The 25,523-nt window shown below is 37.2% G+C and overlaps 1 protein-coding gene across 1 annotated transcript in view; it reads left to right on the top strand.

The window, feature by feature from the left end:
* The window catches only part of PARD3B (par-3 family cell polarity regulator beta), a 1,353,776-nt gene that overhangs the window by 1,086,261 nt on the left and 241,992 nt on the right, over positions 1-25,523 (top strand). The window lies entirely within an intron of this gene.

Raw genomic sequence — 25,523 nt, 5'->3', positions numbered from 1 at the left:
TTCCCATCAGCAACAGGTGAGCTTCAGTATTCTTAGACACGGATCAATATTCTGGTGGTTCTCCTGCTTAGGATTTAAAACTGGAATGGAGACTGTTCTCTCTACACCCAGTGGAGTGGTTGTGCTTTGAACTGGTTTTTCTACTTTTTCTCAGGTTGCCTTGTTTATAGGATATCAGTACAATTACAGCTTGGCATTTCAGATTTTTTTCCTCTTGTACATGTGAAGTAAGAGCAGCCACACAAGAATCGTGTGTGGGGGGCCTGGTTTCCTTAGTGGTTGAATTTATATGGCAGATGGCAAAATTCTTCCAGATTTGAGCTCTAATCTGTGGGCTCCAAAAGCAGCTTGTGAATTTGATATAGCCCTCTGCTTTTACCTTTATTGATTGGTCACTGTACTGGCATGAAATTAGTAACTTGGAGCCAGAGGGATGGAAGTCTTGCTGACTTGTGTATATATTCATAGACTCTTGGATTATCCCCAGGAAAAAATGACCAATATGTGGAGTGTCAGCATTTAGGGTTTTTCTTTTGAAGATCCCTGAGATCATCCTCTCAAAAGCTTAAATGTTGCTATAACTAAGTAATTTAATTCTACAACCTATTTTCAAATATGAAAAAAAATCTAATAGAATGATGACATTTGGAAATCAGAGGAGATTTTTGAAGGTGAGAGAGAAAGGAATTTGAGCTTTAATTCTCTGGTTCCTTTTCATGAAATGGGTGTCACCAAAAGTCCTATCTCTTGTAGAAAAAAAAAATGTTTTGTTTAAAAATATGAATCTACTGGGGGCAGCTAGGTGGTGCAGTGGATAAAGCACCAGCCCTGGATTCAGGAGGACCTGAGTTCAAATCCGGCCTTAGACACTTAACACTAGCTGTGTGACCCTGGGCAAGTCACTTAACCCCAATTGCCTCAAGAACAACAACAACAAAATGAATCTCCTGTTTATAAATTTTAAAATTCTAATTTAGCTTAATGTTGATTTTTAATGCTAAAAGAACATCAAGGAAAATCTTTGGATCCTCCCTCTTCTCATTAAGTGAAGCCTACTGTGGGCTTCACTCAACATTATGGTCAGTGCTGTTTAATGATAGGGTCTAGGATCCTAGCTGCAGTCCTTCCCACAGTCCAGAGTTATCTTTGTGCTCTCAAATGAGATAGTATTTGCAAAGCACCCAGCATAGGTCAGTGCCTGGCATATAGTAGGTGCTTAATAAATGCTTGCCTCCTTCCCTCCCCCCTTTTTAGTGCTTATCTTGAAAAAGCAGAGGATAAAGATGTCAGAAGGTTGTTAGATAAAACTCTGCTATTTCTCTGAACTGAGATGCATGCCGTCTCCATCTCTCCAGAATAGCAAAACAGTGATGTTCCTTTAGAATTCCTGGAACTGCTCATTTTTTTATAAAGTCACTAAAAGTTCACTGTAGCTTTTTAGCCAAACAACTTGAAATATTAGGTGCTCTCTGAACCACTATTTCTATTTATCAGCAGGTAAGCTTCGCTTGACTCCTATTGTCTGCCTTCCACAAGGTATTAAAGAAAAAGAAGGTAAAACCTCGTAAAAAGAAAAAAAAAAGTAAAGATGAACCAAACCAATTAGAGGGAAAGTGATATCAAATAGGAATAAGGGTGACCTCTTCTTTCCCTGAACTCATATTTGGTACTTTTTAGGCAGTAAAATAGTTAATGCCTTTCCACCCTCCAGAAATGTATTTTGTATTTCTGTGGAATATGTTTTATACTGAATTATCTGTTGTTTCTCCCTATACACCCACCATATAAACTAAAGCTCCTTCGTGGAAGTCACACTTAAGTCCTTGAATTTACCAGTAAAATAATTTATAGCAGGACTGTGCCTGAGCCAGCTCAAAACCAAGAAAGTTGATGTTCAATTTTCAGTGTGAGCATTTATACCTCAGAAATAAGCAAGCTCTATAAATCAGAGCTTGGTTTATTGTTGTGTTGATTAGACTTTTTTTTTTTTGCAGGGCAATGAGGGTTAAGTGACTTGCCCAGGGTCACATAGCTAGTGTCAAGTGTCTAAGGCCAGATTTGAACTCAGGTCCTCCTGTATCCAGGGCAGGTACTTTATCCACTGCACCATCTAGCTGTCCTGGTGTTGATTAGACTTTTAAAAGTGATGGAAATCTCTTGGCTCTCTTTCCTGGATGGCATTTGGCTCTCTATCTTAGAACAGTATAAGTTTTGTAGGTCTTCTGAACTCTCCTTGACACCATGAGCCAACAGGCTTTCTCAGAGACATCGTGGGTCTTCTAGGACTTTTCTCCTGCTCATGATAACTGACCTGCAGTCAATTCTTTAATGGTATATATAGTAGGGGCGGAGCCAAGATGGTGGAGGAAAGACATTAAACACACAGAGCTCCTGACACAATTACCCCCAAAATAGCAATAAAAATGACGGAGAAAATATACCTAATGCAGATTAAATTTAAAAGTGTGTTGTACTGGAAAGCTAGTTGTTAAATGTTTACCAGCACACTACTCTTTATAGTCTAATTGAGCTTAAAGGGGCTTTAACAATACAGTCATATCTCTTTTCAATAGAGGAAAATGAGGCTCAAAATAATACAGATCATTAATGGCCGGTAGAGTCAAGATTGGAACTTAGGTCGGCTGACTTCCTTGTCCCATGTTCTCTCCACTGAAGCAATCACAAAATCTCTTAAACATCCCAAAGAATAAACAAATAGCCTTGGATTATTTGGACTAAATAACCTCTAAGTTCCCTTTTAGCTCTGGGTCTATGATCCTTTGATCTCTAAGGAAGACCAGCCCTGAGCAAAATAGAAATACTAAGAGATTGTAGATCCAAAAGGGGACTTACAGAACATTTAATCTCTCCCCCTTCAATTTATAATTGAAGAAACTGAGGCCCAGAGACACAAAGTCACTTTTGTGGTCTGTCCCAAAGCAAATTCTCCCCATACCAAATCAATTATTTAATTCTGTTTTCAGTTCAGTAATTTATCCTGCCCTTGTCACATTTTACACAACTAGGTTTTTTTTGTTTGTTTGTTTTTTAGTGAGGCAATTGGGGTTAAGTGACTTGCCCAGGGTCACACAGCTAGTAAGTGTTAAGTGTCTGAGGCTGTATTTGAACTCAGGTACTCCTGACTCCAGGGCTGGTGTTCTATGCACTGTGCCATCTAGCTGCCCCTACACAACTAGTTTTAACATTTTGTTACTATGGGCAAAGTTTTCCTTGATGAAATAGTTCCTACTCTATGGCAGCTTATTCTGCAGGAAGTTTCAGAGATAAAAATAGATAACATTCTCTTTTTGTTTCATCATCTTTTGTAGGAGAATGACATTAATCAAGTTAGTCATGTTTAATCAACCAGTCAATCAAAAAAAACCCATGAATTGGGTGCTTAACATACCAAGTACTTTGCAGAGCACTAGGGATACAATGAAAACTCAAAAGGAATCCCTGCCCACAAGGAGCTTGTCTACATAAGCTTGGAGGAGACCAGGTAGATAAATCAGGGAACACAAAATAAATACAGAGCAGATGGAACTTCAGTTTAGAGGAGCTAGCACTAACTGGTGGTCCAAGTTAGGTGACCAGCAGAACCAGGACAGGCTGCCAGGAAGAAGTGGTCCTTGAGCAGGGTGTGAGAAGACTAGATGTGATTGAATATGAGGTAATAAGGATCCAGTGGATTTTATTGAGCAAGAGAATGATGTGGTCGGCCCTGTGCTTTGGAAACATGGAGTGTGCAATAAGACAGTACATCAAGCTATTTGTATTAAGGGGCTCATACTTACAATAAAGAAGGGAGGTCAGGGAAGATAATGGAAACAGGTCAGGTCTACTGGAGCACCCAATGGAAATGAGCACCCCAAACCAGTAGAATCTGATGGGTGTTGAAAGGGTTTTTATTGGGGTCACATGGGATCAGCCATTGGGATAAGTGATTGAGGGATACCAACTTGGGTTTTAGTCCTGCTGATTCATGGTAGAGAAAGTCAGGGGGAAATTCCTGGAGACTTATCAATGAGTAACAATTCACCATCCCCCCATCCTCCAGTTATCTTTGGGACTATCGATGGTCTTATTCTGACAGAACGACTCGGGTCTTCAGCTTCCCCAGGGCTCCTTGTATAATTGAGTGAGGAAGCTACTGGGATCATTATAGGAAGCAAGGGATTCTGTGAGGTGGGGGTGAGGAGGGAGTGATTTCCAGGATGGGGAACTACCCAGTACCGAGGCACAGAAGTGAGAACTTGAGTTCCCTGTGAGACTGGTTTAGCTGGGCCACAGAGTGCAAGATGGGTGTAAATGTACAATGAGGCTAGAGAGAGAGTTTGGGACCAATTTGTGGAGGGCTCTAAAAGGGATTTTTGTCTTCGAGCTATAATCCACTGGGATTTGTTGACTAGAAAAGTCACATAGTTAGATCTGTGCACAAGGAAAATCACTTTTGCTGCTGTTTATGTGGAGAATAGGCTGGAATGGGAAAGACAGGAAAAAGGGAGACTGAGAGACCAATTAGGAGGCTGTTGCAATATTTTAGCAAGAGGTGATGAGGCCCTGAGCTAAGACTGGAGCTGTGTGAGTCAAGAGAAGGGTTTGAGATGTGAGAGTAGCTTTGGAGATAGAAATAGCAAGATCTGACAACTGACAGGATATGTGGGGAGAGAGAGGCTGAGGAATCAACAGAGACTTGGAAGTGATATGACTTCCTACAGTCTTCTCACCATGGCCCAACTCTGTCTCTATGCCATCAGAAACTTGGACGTCACCCCAGTATGGTACCCACAGATCTCATTAGAGAACTTTCTGCCTCTACAAATCCTTCCTACAGTTCCCTTGCCACGTTCCCACCTCCCCACCCCTCACCCCAAGACTTTACAATATCATTTTACTGTATTGTCCTCCCCCCCCCACATTGGAATGTAAGTTCTTTGAGGTCAAGGATTATTCTGCTTGTTTTTGTAAGGTGGCTAGCTGGCACAATAGAGTGTTGGACTATGAAAGCAGGAAGATGTGAGCTCAGATATGATCTCAGATACTTCCTAGCTGTAAAACTCTTGAAACCTCTGTCTGCTTCAGTTTCCTAGTCTGTAAAACAGAGGTAATAATAGCACCTATCTTCTAGGGTTGTTGTGAGGAGAAAATAAGATAATATTTGTCAAGTGTTCTGTGAACTTTAAAGTGTAATATAAATGCTAGCTACTATTATACTTAGCACACATCTGGCACACAGGAAAAACTCACTAATGCTCTATCAATCATTTAGAGGTCATGAAAGAGCCAGTCATTTATTAAGTACCCCCTATGGATGATATAAAGATGAAAATGAAAGTCTGCCTGCTGAGAGCTTATAGTCTACTATTAAAGACAATATAAACACATATAAGCATACATGTGATGAATTAAAAGTAATGGTGTTGGAGATGTTTGCGAATAGTAATAACAATAATAACAATAACATTTACATAGTGCCTACTCTGTGTTAGGTACTATATACTAAGCACTCTTCAAATATTGTCTTCTTTGATCCTCATAACAGCCCTAAGATGCTGGCACTATTATTGTCCCAATTTTACACTTGAAGGAAATGAGGCAAACAGAAGTTGAGTGATTTGTCCAAGTATCAGAAGCTGGATTTGAACTTAGGTCTTTCTGTCTTCAAGCCCAGTGCTCTATTGACTGTACCACCTACCTGTCTAGGAAAAGCCTTCTGTAGAGGTGTCATTTGAGCTAAGCTAAGCTTTAAAGGAGGCTAAGGATACCAAGGGGTAGAAGTGAGGAGACTGTGCATTCAAAGTACTTATTAGGTGTTTACTATATATATATATGTGTGTGTGTGTGTGTGTGTGTGTGTGTGTTTGTGTGTGTGTACATACACACACCAAACACTGTACAAGAACACCATGGAAATAGGAGCTAGAATGTCACATGTGAGAAACAGCAAAAAGGGTAATTTGGCTTTAGTGTGAAAAGGGAAATTTGATTTTCAAATTCTCTCACTTCCTCTCACATTGTCCCCCATCCACTGAGAAGGCAAACAATATGATATCAATTATACAGGTGAAATAATTGAAAACATATTTCCATATTAGCCATGAAGGAAGGAAGGAAGGAAGGAAGGAAGGAAGGAAGGAAGGAAGGAAGGAAGGAAAAGAAAGAAAGAAAGAAAGAAAGAAAGAAAGAAAGAAAGGAAGAAAGAAAGAAAGAAAGAAAGAAAGAAAGAAAGAAAGAAAGAAAGAAAGAAAGAAAGAAAGAAAGAAAGAAAGAAAGAAAAGAAAAGAAAGAAGAACATTTGCACTCAGTTCATCAGTTTTCTTTCTGGAGGAAAATAGCATGTTTCATTGTGATTCCTTTGGAATTGACTTACATCATTGTACTAATCAGAGTAGTTAAGTCTTTCACAATTGATCATCATTACAATTTTGTTGTTACTATGTATTGTAATGATTGGAATGACACAACCTGCTGGAGACTTACTGTAGAAAAGTTCCGCCATGAAAGGAAGGTCTTTGAGGGCAAGAACATGCGTCTTTTCTTTGGCGTCAGGAAGTGACATTTGCTAGTGGGAGGAAGAAGGAAGAGCTGGGCTCTCTGAATCGTGCTCTTTCTTTTGGACTCTGGTGGAGAGCAGAGCTAGAAATGTGCTCTCCCTTTAATAGATAGGAATCTAGGCCTTTTTCTCCTCTCTTTACCAAATTCTTATTCTCCTTAATAAATGCTTAAAAGCCTAACTCTTGCTGAAGCTTATTATTTATTGGCAACCACTCATTAGATATTTTAGACAGTTTAGCTAGAATTTTAGCCCTTAACAGTATAATGATCTGGTTCTTCTCACTTCATTTTGCATCAGTTCATATAGGTCTTCCCAGGTTTTTTCTAAAACCATCTCTTCATCATTTCTTACAACACAATAGTATTCCATCACAATCATATAGGACAACTTGTTCAGCTATTCCCCAATTGATGAGCATCCCCATAATTTCCAATTTTCTGCTACCACAAAAAAACCTACTATAAATATTTTTGTACATTTAGGTCATTTTCCTTTTTCTTCCATATCTTTAGAATACAGCCCTAGTAATGCTATTGCTGGGTCAAAGTGTATGCACAGTATTATAGCCCTTTGAGCAGAGTTCCAAATTGTTCCAGAATTGTTGGACCAATTCACAACTCCACCAACAATGTATCCATGTCCTAATTTTTCTTTTGTTTTTTGGATTTTTTGGCAGGGCAATGAGGGTTAAGTGACTTGCCCAGGGTCACACAGCTAGTAAGTGTCAGGTGTCTGAGGCTGGATTTGAACTCAGGTCCTCCTGAATCCAGGGCCAGTACTTTATCCACTGCACCATCTAGCTGCCCCCCATGTCATAATTTTTCTACATCCCCTCCAACATTTATCATTTTCCTTTTCTGTCATTGTTAGCCAGTCTGATATGTGTGTAAGGTATTACCTCAAAGTCATTTTAATTTGCATTTCTTGAATCAATAATGATTGAGAACCTTTTTTCATAGGACTATAGAAAGATTTGGTTTCTTCTTCTGAAAATTGCATTTTCATCCTTTGACCATTTATCTAGAGAACAGCTCTTTTAGAAATTTGACTTAGTTCCCTCTATATTTGAAAATTTAGACCTTTATCAAAGAAACTTGCTGTAATTTTTGTAATAATACTTCATTGTCTATGGTACCTTTTAGCAAAATGTTATTTTCTTGATTATTTCTTTTAATTCATTTTATTTTTGCTTTTGCTTTGTCATGATTGCTAACCCTGCCTTTTTTACTTCAGCTGAAGCATAATAGATTCTGCTCTATTCCCTTATTTTAACTCTGTGTGTGTCTTTCTGTTTTAATTGTTTCTCTTGTAAAGAACTATTATTGGATTCTGGTTTCTGATCTATTCTGCTATCTGCTTCTTTTTGGGGGTGAGTTCATCCCATTCTCTTTCACATTTACTGTGTATTTTCTTCATCCTATTTTGTTCTGTTTATCCTTTTCTTTTTCTTTTTAACCTGCCCCTCCTCAAAAGTCTGTTTTGCTTCTTATTACTACCTCCCTTAATCCACCTTTCCTTTTAGCACTTCATCTTTTTTTTTAACCACCTTCTCCTACTTCCTTGTCATGTATGAGATTTCTACACCTAATAGTGTGTGGCTACATATATATATATATATATATATATATATATATATATATATATATATATATACATACACACACACACACATATACATATATGTATATATATGTGTATATATATGTATATGTATATATATAGAGAGAGAATTACAAATACAAATATATACATGTATATGTGTATGTATATATATGGGGGGTATGTATGTGTGTATACATACACACATATAGAGAGATTACACACATATGTATGTATATGTGTTTGTTATTCCCTCATCAAACCAATTCTGATGAGAGGCTCAAAAATTGTCTGCTTGCCACCCTCACCCCACTTTTTACCCTCCACTGTAAAAGCTCTTCTTTGCATACCTCTTTTGTGTGAGATAATTTTCCCAATTCTTTCCCCTTTCTTTCAGGGCATCCCTCTTTCTCACTCCTTAATTTTTTTGTTTTTGTTTTTCTTTTTGTTTTTTGTTTTGTGAGGCAATTGGGGTTAAGTGACTTGTCCAGGGTCACACAGCTAGTAAATATCAAGTGTCTGAGGCCAGGTTTGAACTCAGTTCCTCCTGACTCCAGGGCTGGTGCTCTATCCACTGTGCCACATAGCTGCCCCTCTCACTCCTTAATTTTTAAAAAATATTATCCTAACATAATCATCTCAGAGTCATGACTTCTATGTACACTTCTTCTAACTATCCTAACAATGATAAAATACTTAGGAGCCCTATTGAATCACTTATTATTTTTCTTTCATGTTTATTCTTTATGCTTCTCTTAAGTCCTGTGTTTGAAAGTCAAATTTTCTGTTAAGCTCTGGTCTTTTCATCAGGGATATTTCATTAACTATCTATTTTTCCTCTGAAAAATTATACTGTTTTGCTTTGTAGGTAATTTGTGTTTGTAATCATAGCTCCTTTGCCTTCTGGAATATCATATTCCAAGCTTTAAACTCCTTTAACATGGAACCTACCAAATCTTGTGTGATCTTGACTGTGGCTCCACAGTATTTAAATTGTTTCTATCTGGATGCTTTCAATATTTTCTCCATGACCTGGGAGCTCTGGAGTTTGGGAGTTTTTGTTTTGGGATCTCTTTCAGGAGTGATCAGTGGATTTTTTTTTTCATTTCTATTTTACTCCCTAGATCTAAGGCATCAAGGAAATTTTCCTTCATAATTTCTTGGCATATGATGTTTGGGCTCTTTTTTTAAGAAATCATGGCTTTCAGGTAGTATAATAATTCTTAAATTATGTCTCTGTGATCTACTTTGCATGTTAGTTGTATTTCTGATGAGATATTTCACATTTTCTGCTATTTTTTATTCTTTTGACTTTGTTTTATTACTTTTTGATGTCTCAATGAATCATTAGCTTCCACTAGCCCAATTTCAATTTTTAAGCATTTATTTTCTTCAGCAAGTTTTTGTACTACTTTTTGCACTTGGAAAATTCTGGTTTTTAAGATATTATTTTCTTTAGTATATTTCTGTTCATCTTTTATCAGCTGTTCATTTTCTTTTCATGCCTTTCTTGCATCACTCTCATCTCTTTTGCTATTTTTCCTCTATGTTTCTTACCTCTTTCTTTAACTCTTCCAGAAACTTTTGTTGGGCTTCTTTCAAATTAGTGTTTTACCTTGAGGCTTTGCTTGTAGCTCTTTTCATGTTGTTATCTTCTTCAGAGTTTGTGTCTTGGTTTTCCCTGGCATCTTAGTAGCTTTTTATGGTCAAGTTCTTTTTTTTTTCTTTTTGTTTGCTGATTTTTCTAGTCTATTTCCTGACTTAGAACTTTATGTTAAGATTGGGCTCTGCTCACCTGGGGATAGGAAGGCACTGTTCCAAGATTTCAGAGCTAATTCTGGGGATCTGCAAGTTTTCAGTGATTACAAGGTGGTATGATCCAAGGAAAGGTATAGTCACTGCTTTCCTGGTCTGCACTCTAGTCTTTACCAAAGTATATGTGTACAATATACAATTTCCTGCAACCCCAAGTGCTAGTGCTCCTGGAACTATAACTAGGGCCCTGACTCTCCCTCAGCTACAAATACTGGTGCTTCCTTCTACCTTGGAACTCCCTACTAGGGATCCTGTGCCTTGTGATTGACCACAAGCTCTCCTTTCTATCCTAGAGCTATAACACGGAACTGCATATGGGCAGTAGATTTGCCAAACAATGCTGGGTCCTGCACCCAATGCCAACAAAGGGTCTCCTGTAAACTCTTGTCTGACCCCCTTACTATCTCTGTCCTAAGGGCTCCCAAATCTTCTGCTGCTTCTGTCACAGCTATCTCCAAGGCCCACCATTGGTGCTGTTGCCAGCGCATTCTGGGCCACACCCCAAGCTGATGCCACAGACCCCTCCTGGCAACCTCTTCAGTTGTCTTAGTCTAGAAAAAACTCACCCAGAACCTTTGTTGGCTCCACTGCACCAAAATCAATTTGTGATATTATTTTAAAGTTGTTTGAGGCTGAGTGTTGGGAGAGTTCAGCCAGCTTGCTGGCTTTACACTGCCATCTTAGCTTCTCCCCTAATGTTACTTTTCTATATCCAAAGCACATATTTGAAGTTTTTCTGTTCTCAAATGGGAGCTCAGCTAGGTAGTGCAATGAATAGAGTATTGGGCTTGGAATCAGGAAGACTCATCTTCCTTAGTTCAAATCTGGCCTCAAATACTTAATAGCTATATGACCCTGGGCAAGTCACTTCACACTGTTTGCCTCAGTTTCCTCATCTGTAAAATGAGCTAGAGAAGGAAATGGCAAATCCCTCCAGTATCTCTCCCAAGAAAACATCAAATGGAATCACAACAAGTAAGAGAGGACTAAAAAATCACTGAACAATAGTGTGATCTCAGGAAAGCCATCCAATACCTCCCATAACAAAAATATCTTCCTATTTTCCTACTCTGAGACCTGATATTCCTTTTTTTCCCTTTTTTCTTTTTTTCTTTTTTTGGGGGGGAGGGGAGGGGCAATGAGGGTTAAGTGACTTGCCTAGGGTCATACAGCTAGTAAGTGTCACCTCTGATGCCGGATTTGAACTCAGGTCCTCCTGAATCCAGGACCAGTGTTTTATCCACTGCACAACCTAGCTACCCCCTGATATTCCTTTAAGGGATTCCTAAATTAGAAATAAAAGGGTTAAAATGAAAAAGCCTGAGAGAGATAACACATTGAAATTCATGGACACTCAGTATAATCAATCAACAATTTGAAACAACAGATATCCATGACTTTCCTGTTTTGATTGAAGGAAGAAGGTTAGGGAGCAAAGCACTGGACACCTGAAGGACTGAGAGACAAGGAAGAAGGGAAATGAGGTTAAGACACCCAAACAAAGCTTTGCCAACTGCACAGTTTTACCTCTGGCTGCCCCTATTTACCAAGAAGACCAAACAAACTATGTATGTGCCCAGTTGATTTTTACTTTCATTGCTGAGTGCAGGGACGACATCTCGCCCCAGCCTCAATTGGAAGTAAATGAAGAGGGCAGAAGTTAGTAGAAAAGAGATTTCATAGTTAGAGACATGATAAGGAAAAGAAGAGCCTAGAGCAGCCCCTGGGTATTTTTTAAAGGCAGTTACAGAAATGAGCTAGTTAAAGCTATCACTGGGTCCCATTAAAGCCCTAAAGCTAGAAACCATGAAGAAGTTTCAGAGAAAAATGTATTGATAGGGAAAGGAGTTTGGAGAGGTCTACGTACTTGATTCTCATGGATTTTGATTGAAAAATTATAATGAATTTGAAGCATATGAGCAATGAGCCTTCTCAAAGCCTCCCTAATTCAGCTAGTTCACTTAAAAAAAAAATAACCCACCAAACCTCTTCGTGCTTAACTTTAGATCCAGGCAACCAGAAAAAAAAATGTTAGAAGCAATCAACTACACAGTTATAATTTATGGCCACTATTTTGACAGGCAGACAGATTCCCTCCCTCTCCCCGTGCTTTCTATGATTGGCCTCCAGTGGACCTGAACATTAAAAAAAAAGAACTCAGTTGAAGGAAAAAAACCTACACATTTGTAATAAATCTGCAGGGAATGTAGTTAACCATAGTTTAGTAGCAGACTAATTAGAATTGTGCCCAAAACCCATGATCATGGTAAAGAAATATATGAGTTATCAGATTGTTTTAGCAAACAAACACAATTCCTGATCTTCAATAGCAAAAAAGGGCAAAAATCATACATTTCTTCAAGTTTAATATGAGTGTTTTATTTCATATGTGTGTTTTAGATAATAGCTTATGTACTTTTAAATTATTCTATACTCCATACTGATGTTTGGCTCATTTGTGTTTTTTTGAGACACAGTACTAGGCTTGGTGATACAGTGACAAAAATGAAAAGAGCTTACATTTTAGAGGAACTAACAATTACATAGATAAGGAAATGTAAAATATGCATATGAACCAAAATGCCTCAGTGACCTTATCCATTTTTGGGGAAAGGGGGGCCAAGGGAATGAGGGTTAAGTGGCTTGCCCAGGGTCACACAGCTAGTGTCAAGTGTCTGAGGCTGGATTTGAACTCAGGTCCTCCTGAATCCATGGCCAGTGCTTTATACATTGCACCACCTGGCTGCCCCTGAACTTATCCATTTGTAATCTCCTTCCAATAACACAGATTGCAACTCATCCATTTCTACTTTTCTGTATGACTTTTGTACTCTCAAAAGTTCACCATTAGGAGGTCTATCCAACATGCTTCTTTTTTCCTAACATACACAAGTGCCACTGGAGTATTCTGACTACCCTTCCATCCTTTCTCACTCTTACCAAGTGGTCAGCACATCTGCCAGTCACTCAATTTCCATTATCTTTGAAGCTCCTTATTGGTTATATGTTGCAGCCTGCTCACATCCCCTATATTCCACCATACCGTAGAAAGGTAGCATGGCAATAGAATCCAACAAAGGAGTCTGGAATAGTTGAGTTCAAGTCCTGCCTATATGACCCAAGTCATCCAACCTCTCACCAAACCCAAACGAATCTCAGAATATAAATTATGAAACACTTATCCAAAGAGAATTGGGGGGATTTTCTACACAGTAAAATCACAGTATAAGACCAAAATATTGAGGTGAAGAAGTGCCGATGATTGAGGGGTCAGAAAAGACCTCTTATAATTGTTGATACTTAAGTCATGCTTTGAATGGAGCTAAGGATTCAGAAAGATGGAAAATTAGAAGAATGGGCATTACAGGCAAGGGGTGTAATCTGTACAAAGACACAAAGATGAGAAAGATAGAATTTGTGGATATCTTTATGTATTTATGAGTGTATGTCCTTATAGCCCTATCCTTATCTAACAATTATATTTATATATGTTTTTATATGTGTATGTATGTATATATACACCCATGTATACTTATCTATAATAGTATATTTATTTAGCTCTAGTTCATTTTCTTTTCTGAATAAATTTTTGCTGCCTAGATTTCCCTTTGTATACTTCCTTCTTCCCCCTCCCAGAAAGTTATAGTGAATTGTCAAAGACTATCCATCCAAACCAAATTTGACTTATTTGAATAAGCAAGTGCTAATTCTAAGTTATTGTCCATGATGTTTATTATTTTCCCTCAGCCTTTTAACTTCTAAAAATCACCCAAGTAGATATAGATGTATGTGTCTATGTATAAACTGACATCATATATAAACATTTAATGGGCATGTCCATATATGCATATATGTGTTGGTATATGTTAATTATTTACATATTTTGGATGCCATAAGAAATTATGTGGAAAATCCAATACAAAATGTTTTTCCTATTCAAGTGCCTCCATTCATTATTTTTATAAAGAAGCTTTTCAATTCCATGTAATCAGATTTTTCTCTAGTTTATCTTTTGTAATTGCCTTTATCCCTTGTTTGGTTAAGAATATATCTCCTATCCATAGCTGTGAAAAGTATATGATCTACTGATCTTCTAGTTGTTGGGTGTTTTTTTTATTATGTGATCTATTGTATATTTATTTTTTATTTATTGTAGAGTATGGCATAAGATGTTGGTCTAAACCTAGTTTCTGCCAGACTGCTCTCCAGGTTTCTAAGCAGTTTCTAGCTAATAGGCAGTTCTCTCTGAGGTGATTTATGTTTTGAGGTTTATCAAATACTGGATTATTGAGTTTCATCGATTCTGGTTCTTCATTGTGGAGTCTGTTCCATAGATCTACAAAATCTATTTTTTTTTTTTGTTTTTTTGCAGGCAATGGGGGTTAAGTGACTTGCCCAGGGTCACACAGCTAGTAAGTGTCAAGTGTCTGAGGCCGGATTTGAACTCAGGTACTCCTGAATTCAGGGCCGGTGCTTTATCCACTGCACCACCTAGCTGCCCCTACAAAATCTATTTTTAAAGTAATACTAAATGGGTTTGATAGTTGCTACTTTATAATATTTTGAAAACACTCTATCTTTAATTCCTATAAAACTTTCTCCATTGCCTAAGTCTTTCTTTTTCTCAGGCCACTGAGTTCTTCAGTTAATTCTCCATCACCTTATTCTGGTTACTTCTAATCTCTACGTCAAAGCTGAGAACAAGTCTGGATCTCTGGCACACTCTGGGTGTGTGACCCTGGGAAATACTTTAAAAAATATATTTGGAATTGAATGGAGATTCACATATGCCCAAAATGCACATTCTTGTTTGCTGTTACCTAGGAAATAAGTGAAATCACTTAACTGGGCAGATCTTCAGCATGTAAGAAAGAAGACCAAGCAGAAAGATCCCCAGGGATATACCAAGCACAGTGTAAACAGCTCATCCTTTGTTTTTTTATTCTTTCTATGCAGTCTTTCCTTTCCATGCTTCCCCCTTCTTTATCCTAAGTCTCATCAATTATGACCCCATTGGTGATCCTGACTATAGACAGACAGTGGTTATGTGGAGAGTGTGATTTATTATTATCATAATAATATTATTAATAACCAATAATAAGGCTGTGATATAGGTTGTATATGTATTATCCTAATTTCACAGATATGGAACCTAAAGCTAAGAGGTTTAGTGATTTGCTCAAAGGAACAAAGTTTATGGAATGACAGATTCTGGAGGCAAACGAAGGCCTTCTCCCTCTCCCAAGGGCCCAGACTCCTAGCCTGGTTCTCTTTCTAATATTCCACTACTACCTTTTTCATCCCTGTTGTAAATTAGCACATTCATCAAAGTTGGCTTGAGTCTATGTACTTTTTTTTTTTTTGCGGGGCAATGAGGGTAAAGTAATTTGCCCAGGGTCACACAGCCAGTACGAGTCAAATGTCTGAGGCTGGATTTGAACTCAGGTCCTCCTGAATCCAGGGCCGTTGCTTTGTCCACTGTGTCACCTAGCTGCCCCCTCCCCTATGTACTTTTTTGTTTGTTTGTTTGTTTTGTTTTTTTTGTTTTTGCAGGGCAATGGGGGTTAAGTGACTTGCCCAGGGTCACACAGCTAGTAAGTGTTAAGTGTCTGAGGCTGGATTTGAACTCAGGTACTCCTGAATTCAGGGCCAGCTCTTTAACCCCTGTGCCATCTAGCTGTCCCTCCCTATGTACTTTTAAAAATATTTTGATAGCTGCATTTCAGTATCATTAGTTTCTTTTGTAATCCTATGTATTTTGTTTTGTGCATCTAGAAATATTTTTCTGAGAAAGCCTCCACAGGCTTCACAAGACTGCCAAAGGGATCCATGATAAAAAAGAAAAAAAGAAAAAAAAAAGAAAGCAAAACAACCCCCCCCAAAACAAACAAACAAACAAACAAACAACAACAACAACAACAACAAAAAACCCTGGCCTAGAAATACAGAATGGGTAGCTTCACTGAAACTGTGGCATACAAAGACATTGTATCTTTTCTCCATCTATATTAAGCACAAAAGTCATGGACCTTTTCTGTGGGCACCGGAATTGCTTGTTACAAACATCAATAAGTTTATCGTTGACCGGAATGGCTCACAGCCAACCCTCAGTTACCCTGGATAAGAGTGCCTGGGATAGCATAGAGAGTTCAAATCTGTAGATAGTCAAAAAATCTTCATTTTAGCCATTGGCCCTTCCTCTAAAGCAGAATTGTCCAGATGTAACAAAATCTCCCAGTTCAGATTTCTTTCTTTCCCCTTCCTCATACCAGTCTTTATCTAGTGTGTAGTTAAAAATGACCACAAAGATGAAGAGGAAAGAAGAGAAAGGGGAAGAACCAAGAGACATAGATAATAAACTAAGATCCTGTTCTAATGACTCATCCAAGGCTGCACAGTTAATTTGTGATAGAACTATAAGTATAGCCCAGGCTTCTTGATCACAATTTTCAATTAAGAAAGATAAACACTGTATATTTTAAGAAAGAACATAATTTCTGCCTAGTAGCTGGAGACTCTGGGCAGATCACTTAACCTCCAGGCAGTTCCATAAGACTATAAAATTAGATAAATTACTAGTCCATATCAGTAGAGTGCATTCCTTTTTTAGAAGTTACTAATAAAAATGAAAGTATAGATTGAGGCAAAAAAAATCTATTTGTTATATCACATTATGTGTGCTTAATATACACATAGACTTATGGCAAACACATAGGCATACACACCATGCCTATGTGTACAAACATCTATTATTTAAGCAGTGTTACCAAGCCTGGACTAATGTCTGCTTATCACATATAAAATGATACTCATACACACCTTAATAGAGACTACTTTTTTTTTTAATGAATCTGGCATTGCATTGTTTTTCCAGAAGTGATGATAGATTTGTACTAATCCAGTGCCCCTTGTGACCAATGGCACATATTTTCAGGACAGCTGGCGGGGGCCAAGGGCGCAGTCTGTAGTTATTGAAAAGAATCAAGTTAACTGGCCCACTCAGGGGTCAAAACCATGACCTTATCCTCATTAGCACAGCTCTCTAACCCAAGGGCTTAGATGGCCAGTCACAAACCTAATATCAGATAATTGTTTCTGAGAAATGTATTCATATCAAATGGCATGTGTTCTATGAACAAGAGTGCTTAAGATAATGGGAAATTTATGAAGTCCCTAAATTTGTTACCATGTTGTATTTGGCCAACTGTACTAAGTTGGAATGTGTAGTTAGAGCTAATTGCAATACTTGGTCATCACAACTCTCCAAGAACCAAAATAGGCTGAATATTCAATTAATTTTTCTTCAGTACTTACATACTAAAAGGTTGAAGTTAGCTTCTTGCTGCTCCTTAAAGAAATCTTAATAGTAGTAGTAGTAGTAATGGTCATAATGATAATTACTAATAATAGACATAATATAGTGATTTAAGGTTTGCAAAGTGAAATATATATAATACATGATATATAATATATTATTAATAAAGTATAAAATAAAAATAACAATATATAATTATATTTGATATATAATATACTATATTATATCTGTTAAGCTGATGGTAGATTAAAGTCTATCATAAAGGGGGAAGATTAAAGCTAGGATCCATTCCAAATTTTTAAAAAATATTGACACTCATTGACTGTAAGATAAAGAAGAGCTATTTTGAATCCAAGCATTTTTAATATATTAAAAAAAGTTTCAGTTTCTCTCCCCTCCCATATTTCAGAAGCAATTATTGAACATTCTTGATTTTGAAATATGTTGGTAACTACATTTAGTCAATGTTTTATACACAGATAACACACAGAATTCTGATACAAATCCAATAAGTAATAAATTAAACATGATTTAACACATCATAGTGTGTTCATAATACTACTTTCTATTTTTTAAAAATATATTTCCATATCCCTTTGCAATTTTTCCTCCTTTATACTAATGGTTATCAAAGATACAGTATTTTATTTCATTTAGTTGCTTCAACCAACTGGCTAAACTTGTGAGCCCTATCTAGAATTACATCCCTTCCTTTTCACTTGCTATATATAGCTTTTATGAGCTAGGCAAGAAGCAGGGACTTCCCTTAGCCAAATATTATACAGCTAATCCTAGCTGTTCTTTCTTTTATTTACTGCTAATGCCACCAAGTTGAAATTTTTATAGAACCCAGATAATGTTTGAGCTGATTGTTATTTTATCCAAACCTATTTCCCCATCACTAGCTAGAATGGATTTGAAAGAATCCTGAGCCTTTAGAAATGGTGGAGGGGGGAGAATTAGGAGGGGGATGTCAAATGAATGACAACAGTTTAGTCACACTTGAAATAATTTATAGGCTGGGGTTTCCAAACAACCTTCCAAAATGAATCAACACAAATACTAGGGATTTCTACAGAATCTAATATGACTGGGATGTTTGTAGAAAGGCTTAGTTATTAGAAGGTGCTTCAATATTAGGTGGTGACGTGTAGTAAAACCTGGAGATTAGGAGCGTTAAATCTGAGCCCAAATAAAAGCTTGACAAACTTTCTGCCAGCTCAACTTTCGCCTGAATAACTTTGCTCAGTGTATCCTTTTCCTTATCCATGATCAGTACAGTCCCTTGCTACTGGAAGCTGAAGGCTTTGGGGAGCTCAGGAAGTCCAGGGTTCCTAGACTATATTAGAACACGGGGTTGATACCTTTTAAAATAAAAATAAATTATAATCTAACTGTATAAAGCTGGGAGTGAGTGGCTATAATATAGAATTTACCATACAAAAGACTCCAGAGGTAGGAGAATCATCCTATTTGTACATTTTGTGAAATGACATTTATAATTCTTATTTTAAAAACTCTTTACCCTAAAGCACAGTTGGTATGTTCCATTCTGAAGTTCAAACCTCAGGTATATTTCTTTTCACATCTTAGGCCTAGACTCTTAATTTTCGAATGTGAGTAGCAACTCTCAGCCCAGGTGAGAGATATAAATAGCCTACCATATAAAGGTAACCATGTTGTTTCTTAGGTACAGGGTCCTTTCCTCCTCTATCATCTGATAATAAAATGGAATTAAGCCTCTGTAGGAATTATTCATCTATGGTATTGAACAAAGGAAAAATTAACCATTGGTAGTGGAAAGGGCGAAAGAAGAAAATATACTTACCTGGTAGAATAGTCGTTTCACAGTCTAGTGGACAAGCAAATAAGAGCCTGATGCTTTGGACAGACTATAAATCAATTTCTGATTTCTTTGGTCAAATTGTAAATCATTGCAGTGCCACATTATTATATATTGGGGGTGTGTGTGTGTGTGTGTGTGTGTGTGTGTGTGTGTGTGTGTGTAGGTGTGTTACTGGTTCCTTCTGAACTAGGGAGATTAGGAAATCTTTTTCTAACCTATCTATGACAATGGATCACAGCAGTGAAGTTTTGTTTTGTTTTGTTTAATTCTTAATTGATATGTACATTTTAACCTAGGATCTGTGGGCTTGTTTTTATTTATTTATTTATTTGTTTGTTTGTTTATTCATTCTTTCTTTCTTTCATTCATTTGTTTATTTATTTATTTAATTATTTGTTGGGTGAACCGTTTGGGGTTAAGTGACTTGCCCAGGGTCACACAGCTAGTAAGTATCAAGTGTCTGAGGCCGGATTTGAACTCAGGTACTCCTGAATCCAGGGCCGGTGCTTTATCCACTGCGCCACCTAGCTGCCCCTGGGCTTGTTTTTTAAAAAAAATATTTTGATACTATCATTTCTGTATTATTTGTAGTACTATATGTAATTTGTAATCCCATGTATTTTATTTTATGAATTAAAAAACATTTTTCTAAGACGCCTGCCAAAGGGGTCATAGGAAAAGGAACATGTATGTATGTATGTATGTATTTGTTATACATATAGCTATAGATGTAGATGTAGACATAGACATGTGCATGTATGTATACACATATATACATACATATGTGTGTGTGTGTATATAGTCACTCCCTTTCCTATGACCCCCTTTGACAGCCATCTTAGAAAAATGTATACATAAAAATGTGTATCTGTGTATATATGTGTGTATGTATATATAGCGCCTACTATATATATATTCTATATGCTATATATACAATCTGTGTATATATAATATATATATACACACACACAAAGATATATACACATACATATCACTTACTATGTGCCAATCATATGCTAAGCACCTTATAAATATTACTTCATTTTACCCTCCCTACAATCCTGGGAGGAAGATACTATTATCAGCCTCATTTTATAGTCGAGAAAACTGAGGTAGACATGTTAAGTATCATGCCCAGAGCCATATTATCAGGGAGTACCTGGAGCTGAATTTAAATTTAGCTTTTCCTGACTACAGGAAAACCACTGTACTACCTCTAAAGGTAATTTTTTACTTGACTCAAAGTGATTATTATTACTCCATTGCATGTCAACATAGCTCAGAAATGTTGAAGGAAGAGAATAATACTCTAGGAAAGAGGCACCATCTTTAAAAAAAATTTAAAATATCCTATAAATTTAAGGGATCTCTGTCTCTCCACCACCCCCTTTTGGTCTGTCTGTCTTTCTCCTCATCTAAAGCTATGATTTCACTAAAACACTATAGGAAAAGTGTGTTGTGTATATTTCATTTTTAAAAGATGTTTTTAATACAGCCACAATGACTGAAAAGCTGTTTTCATCCCTTGCTTAAAATGAACACCTTCAAAACCAGGTTTGCTACTGTCTTTTGTATAGGTTAACCCTGACATTTGCATGTGATCACCAAGACTGAGTCTGTGGTGTACACAGGGCATTGTCAGTTGTGGAGGAGCCTAGCAAGTATGTCTGTTTTGTCCAGTGAATGAATAAAAAGTAGAAACAAAAATGATGGCCCAAGGTTCAGTTAGGAAAGCCAACTTGTCAATTCTTTACTTTCTGAGTTCAAGTGAGAATCCAAGGGGAATATTTCTATTCTTTTACTAGATCTTTATATGATATCTTAACCCTCTTGCAATCTGGTCAAACGTCATCAAACATCATGAAACCTTTGACTTTCTTCCCTTGAAACAGAAAAAGCAAGTGTGCCCAGTGATTAATGTGAGGATAGATGGATTAGTTATAGGCAATTCCTAATTAAAAATGACTTCAATCCTCTGGTATTCCTTTAAGAGACTTCTAGATTCAGAAGAGACATTCATTGTTAACTTTACTCACAAAATATTGACATCAGATTCATGACCACTTAACAAATGGTGTTCAGAATTTCTAGTTACCTCATCCCCTAAAAGAACCATTTTAGGTGCTTAGAAGGAAAAAAATATATATATTTGGCAAAGCATTATTCATAGGGCCTCTGGCATGGGATACAACTAAATAGCAAAGCAGAGCACACTCGGGTCTAGAGAAACATTGCAACTACCCCAATTGATTGATATTCAGATCTTAGAATTACAGATTCCATAATCACAAAAGCATTTAAGTTTTAGGATCTCAGAGAAAGACTTCTTGTTTTTCCCAGATGACATACCTCCCAGAGGGTCCATGGTGAAGACTTTGCATTTGACAGGTCGTTATAGAATTTTGCACTCTACTGTGGAAAAGATATACATATAGGGTGAAAGAGTTAGGTATCATGAGACAACAACCTAAGGTGAGGTATAGTTCCTTGCTGGGTGGCTGAGAATTTCTGAATCCTTTGTGCTTTGAGGCATTTATTTGGCACAGTGGATAGCGCTTGGGGCGTGGTGTCAGGAAGACCTGAGTTAAAATCCAGCTTCAGATTCTTCCTAGCTATGTGACCCTGGATAAGTCACTTAACTTCTCTCTGCATCAATTTCCTCAACTGTAAGATGAGCATCCTGATAACACCTACTTCTCAGGATGTGTTGTGACAATCAAATGAAGTACCTAGCCTATAGTAAGTGCTTAATATAAATGCTTGATGCTTTTTCTTACCCTTGGTCCTTTTCATATTCACCTTGATCAAGCCAAAAGAAACTATTTTGAGGAAGGAAATACAGAGGAGAGACTGGGATGATCTCAGAAAATGACATGTTTTTGGTTACCTTTATTGGGTGGACAATTATCTCTGGATTTTTCTTGATTATTTCTGTAGATAACATAGGAATTGTAGTTGTATGTTTAGGAATTAGGTTGCTTGTCCAACCTAAACTGAGGGGATTTCTTTGTAAATACCTAAAATAAATGATGAAATTAACTGTGGTTCCTGGCTCTCAGTCCTGAGCAAATCATCTTTGTATAATATGAAGTTATAGGAAGCACCACCACTACCACCCCCATTGAGATCACTTCCTAGAAGAATCATAATAACAACAATAATAAAAATAATAGTAATAATTGGCATTTATATAGCACCTACTATGCACTAGACAAATATTATCTCATTTGATCCTCCAACAAACCTGGGAGGTAGGTTTTATAATGACCCCCATTTTATAGATGAGGAAACTGAGGGAAATTAAGGTTAATTTACTGGCCCAGGGTCATATAGCTAGTAAGTGCCTGAGTCCAGATTTGAATGTAAGGCTTCCTAACACTAGGCCTGTCATTCTATCCACTGGGCTGCCTAACTGAGAAAGAACTTCCTTCACACCCTTCAACAGCGCATCCTGGATCATCACCAGCTATCTTGACTTTTGTCTTACCATTAGACTTCAATGACTCAGTAACAGAGAGTTAGGCTGATGATTTTGAGCAGCAGAACCTCACTTAAATCCAAGTCAAGACATCACCAGTGATATCATTGGTCCTTTTCAAAAAGGAAGGACAAACAAGCCACCCAAGGACCAACCAATTTGACCTTGGTGCTTAGTCTTGAGTGTCTGAAGGCTAGATTACATTAGAATGTAAACTCCTTGAGGGCAGGGACTGTCTTTCCTTTTTTCATTGTATGCAACCACTTAAATGCTTGTTGACTTGTTCACTTGGAGAAAGGCAAATGATTGGCCTCTTCTCTAGAGCCAGGCTCAGTTAAACTTCTTGTCCTTTGCAGTTCAGTTTATGACCTTGGAAAAATCCAGCAACTACTTAATTTCTTGTCTCAGTTCCTATGCTTCCTAGTCCCACTCATTCCCCTTTGATACTGAGTGCTCAGAATTTACACGGAACCATATAGAATCAGGAGTTAATGAGAGTTTAACAATCAATTTAATCCAATCATCTGGCATACTTTAAAGGTAGAAGGATTCAATGATTTATCCAAGGTCACAAATTTAATTAGTGATAGAGCCAGGTCTAGATCCAGTTATGTTGACTTTTGCCTTTTCCATCATCCCATACTACTTCTATCTTTTTTTAATTCTTTTTTTTTTTTAATTTCAGCTTGACTTGTAGAAAGGTCATATCCAGCATAACAATGCCAAATATTAGTAGGCGTATGTACACAGAAGATCCAGCCTCCTCAGTTTTATCTTATTAAACAAAGCTTTTCTTTCTAGGGAAAGAAAATCCAAAGTTCAGAGATAGCTTTCATCTTTACAAAAAGTTTAACAAACCAAGTCTCACTTAGCAAGGGTATTAATAGAGTATCAACCCTACTCATTGTTTAAGGATCTCTTACAAGCTCTATCTTGTGTTAATTATTTTGCCTCTTTTGTATTTGCACAATCAATGCTTGACAAAAAAAATATCATACCTTAAGGTTTTATAGTACAATGGGAAAGTTCCCCACCCACAGGAAATATTTCTCTGTAAGTCCTTTTTGTCTTTTCCGATAAACCTCAATAAGAAAAAAAAAGTTCTAGTATATAATTTATGTGAAACAATAAGTCTGTAGGTTGAGAATATAGGATACACAATAGAAAGCTATGTGAGAGATAGAGGGTTAATACTGTGTGTTCTTAATTTTAAATTCCAGATAAATATGATTTCAGCTTTGATCCTATCTGGACTAATTCTTTTGTCACTCAACTAATTAATTCAGCATAGTGGAGAAAAGATGCTAATTTAGGCATCAAAGAAGTGATAATTTTTTTTGTTTAATCAGAGTTATAAAGATAAGTTTCACTCCCATTAGACTGGATCTAAGAGCTCAATCATTTTGTTCTTTTTTTCTCTGCAGTAGAATTCTGTAGAAAATTTGCCTGTTTCTGTTAATATCTGTGGAGAAGCAATAGCTTCCAGCATCATTACTTAAAGTGGTCTTTTTAATAGGACTAATAGAAAGAATCAAATATCACCTTTTCTTCCACTTGTAACCAGTTAAGCACAAGCACCTATATAATCTCTGAATTTTACTCAAGTGGGGTGTGGGTATGGATGTATTTGTATAGCTAACAAAGTTGGATTTGTCATTTTGTTTAGATAATGCAAATGAGTTCTACAGTTTCTTCCTAACTTTTTAATGAGCCCTCACTGGGTTTAATTCCTTTGACAATGGTCAGTTTTTCCTTTACCATGTATTTTTCTGAGATGATCCCACCTGCCCTGGGAATGGTAACTTCTGAGTTGTTTCCTGCCTGGAAGTGCTTCCTTCTACAGGATGGATCTGTTTCACAATTTTGAAGTGAGCCAGGGCAAGTTGGGCATGAGAAGAGCAAAGCATTTAGGGAATTGCCTCCGGTCAGCAAGGAGAAAAAAAAAATTGTGGTTTACTAGGTGTGGTTTACTCCCAAAGCTGCAGCCTTTCCTTCCCTTCCCTGGTTTTTTGGGTAGCTAGGGGAGAGTGGGTCAGGGTTGGGGAGCCAGGAGGAAAGGAATACCAGAGATTAGGAGGCTATGTTTACAAAAATGAAACATCAAATACTGACAGAAGCCAGAATTCCCATGGTGATTTACTTCAACTAAGTGTTAAGGATGCAAGGCTATTACAACTGAGTCCAAGAAATTGTGTAAAGGACCAGTAGATCATTTCCTTGCTTTCTTTCTTCTTAAGGGCATCGATTGGCTAAGCTGTTTGTCAGCAGAAACAAATCAGGGGTTACTTTACCTGAAACCAAACTGACCTAATGATAATAGGGACAGCAAGAGACTGGCCTTGGTGCTCCCTTTTTATTCAACAATAAGAGAAGCTCCTAGGAGCAATATAAGGGTCAGCTAAATGTTCCTGAATCTTCAGGAACCTTATTTGTATCTTCCTTGGAAATAAAGCAGTGTTGGAAGAACTTCCAACTCAGACTTGGGTATATCCAAATAAGGCTATACTGCTAAATGCCCCAGAGTGGTCATGAACCAGTGTTGGGGTGTGGTTACCTGGGCTTTGAATCTGTGTCCACCGAAACATCCAGCAGAAAATTCTGATGAAGAAAAGACTGAGATTTCTTAAAAAACAAAACAACAACAACCAAAAAAACCTAAACCCTGCACTTTGTTTCTTTCCAGTAAGTAAACGTTTAACAAAAACCTTTTTAACTATTATAAAAAAATTTCATTAATGCCTCAGTTAACATAAATTCAAAATGTATTTGTCTAAGGAATCTTAGGCATTCAGTCTGACTCACTAAGGATCTTTTCCAATGATGTCTAAGACCCAGTAAAAGTGTATGTATGAAAGTAATTAATCAAAGCACAGCTCTGCTCCTAGTGAGTACTCTTTCTTCTGTAAAACTG

This window comes from Dromiciops gliroides, chromosome 3, assembly GCF_019393635.1.
Source record: "Dromiciops gliroides isolate mDroGli1 chromosome 3, mDroGli1.pri, whole genome shotgun sequence".
NCBI lineage: Eukaryota > Metazoa > Chordata > Mammalia > Microbiotheria > Microbiotheriidae > Dromiciops > Dromiciops gliroides.
The sequence above is the reverse complement of the archived record's forward strand: the minus strand, read 5'-3'. Positions and strand labels throughout refer to the sequence as shown.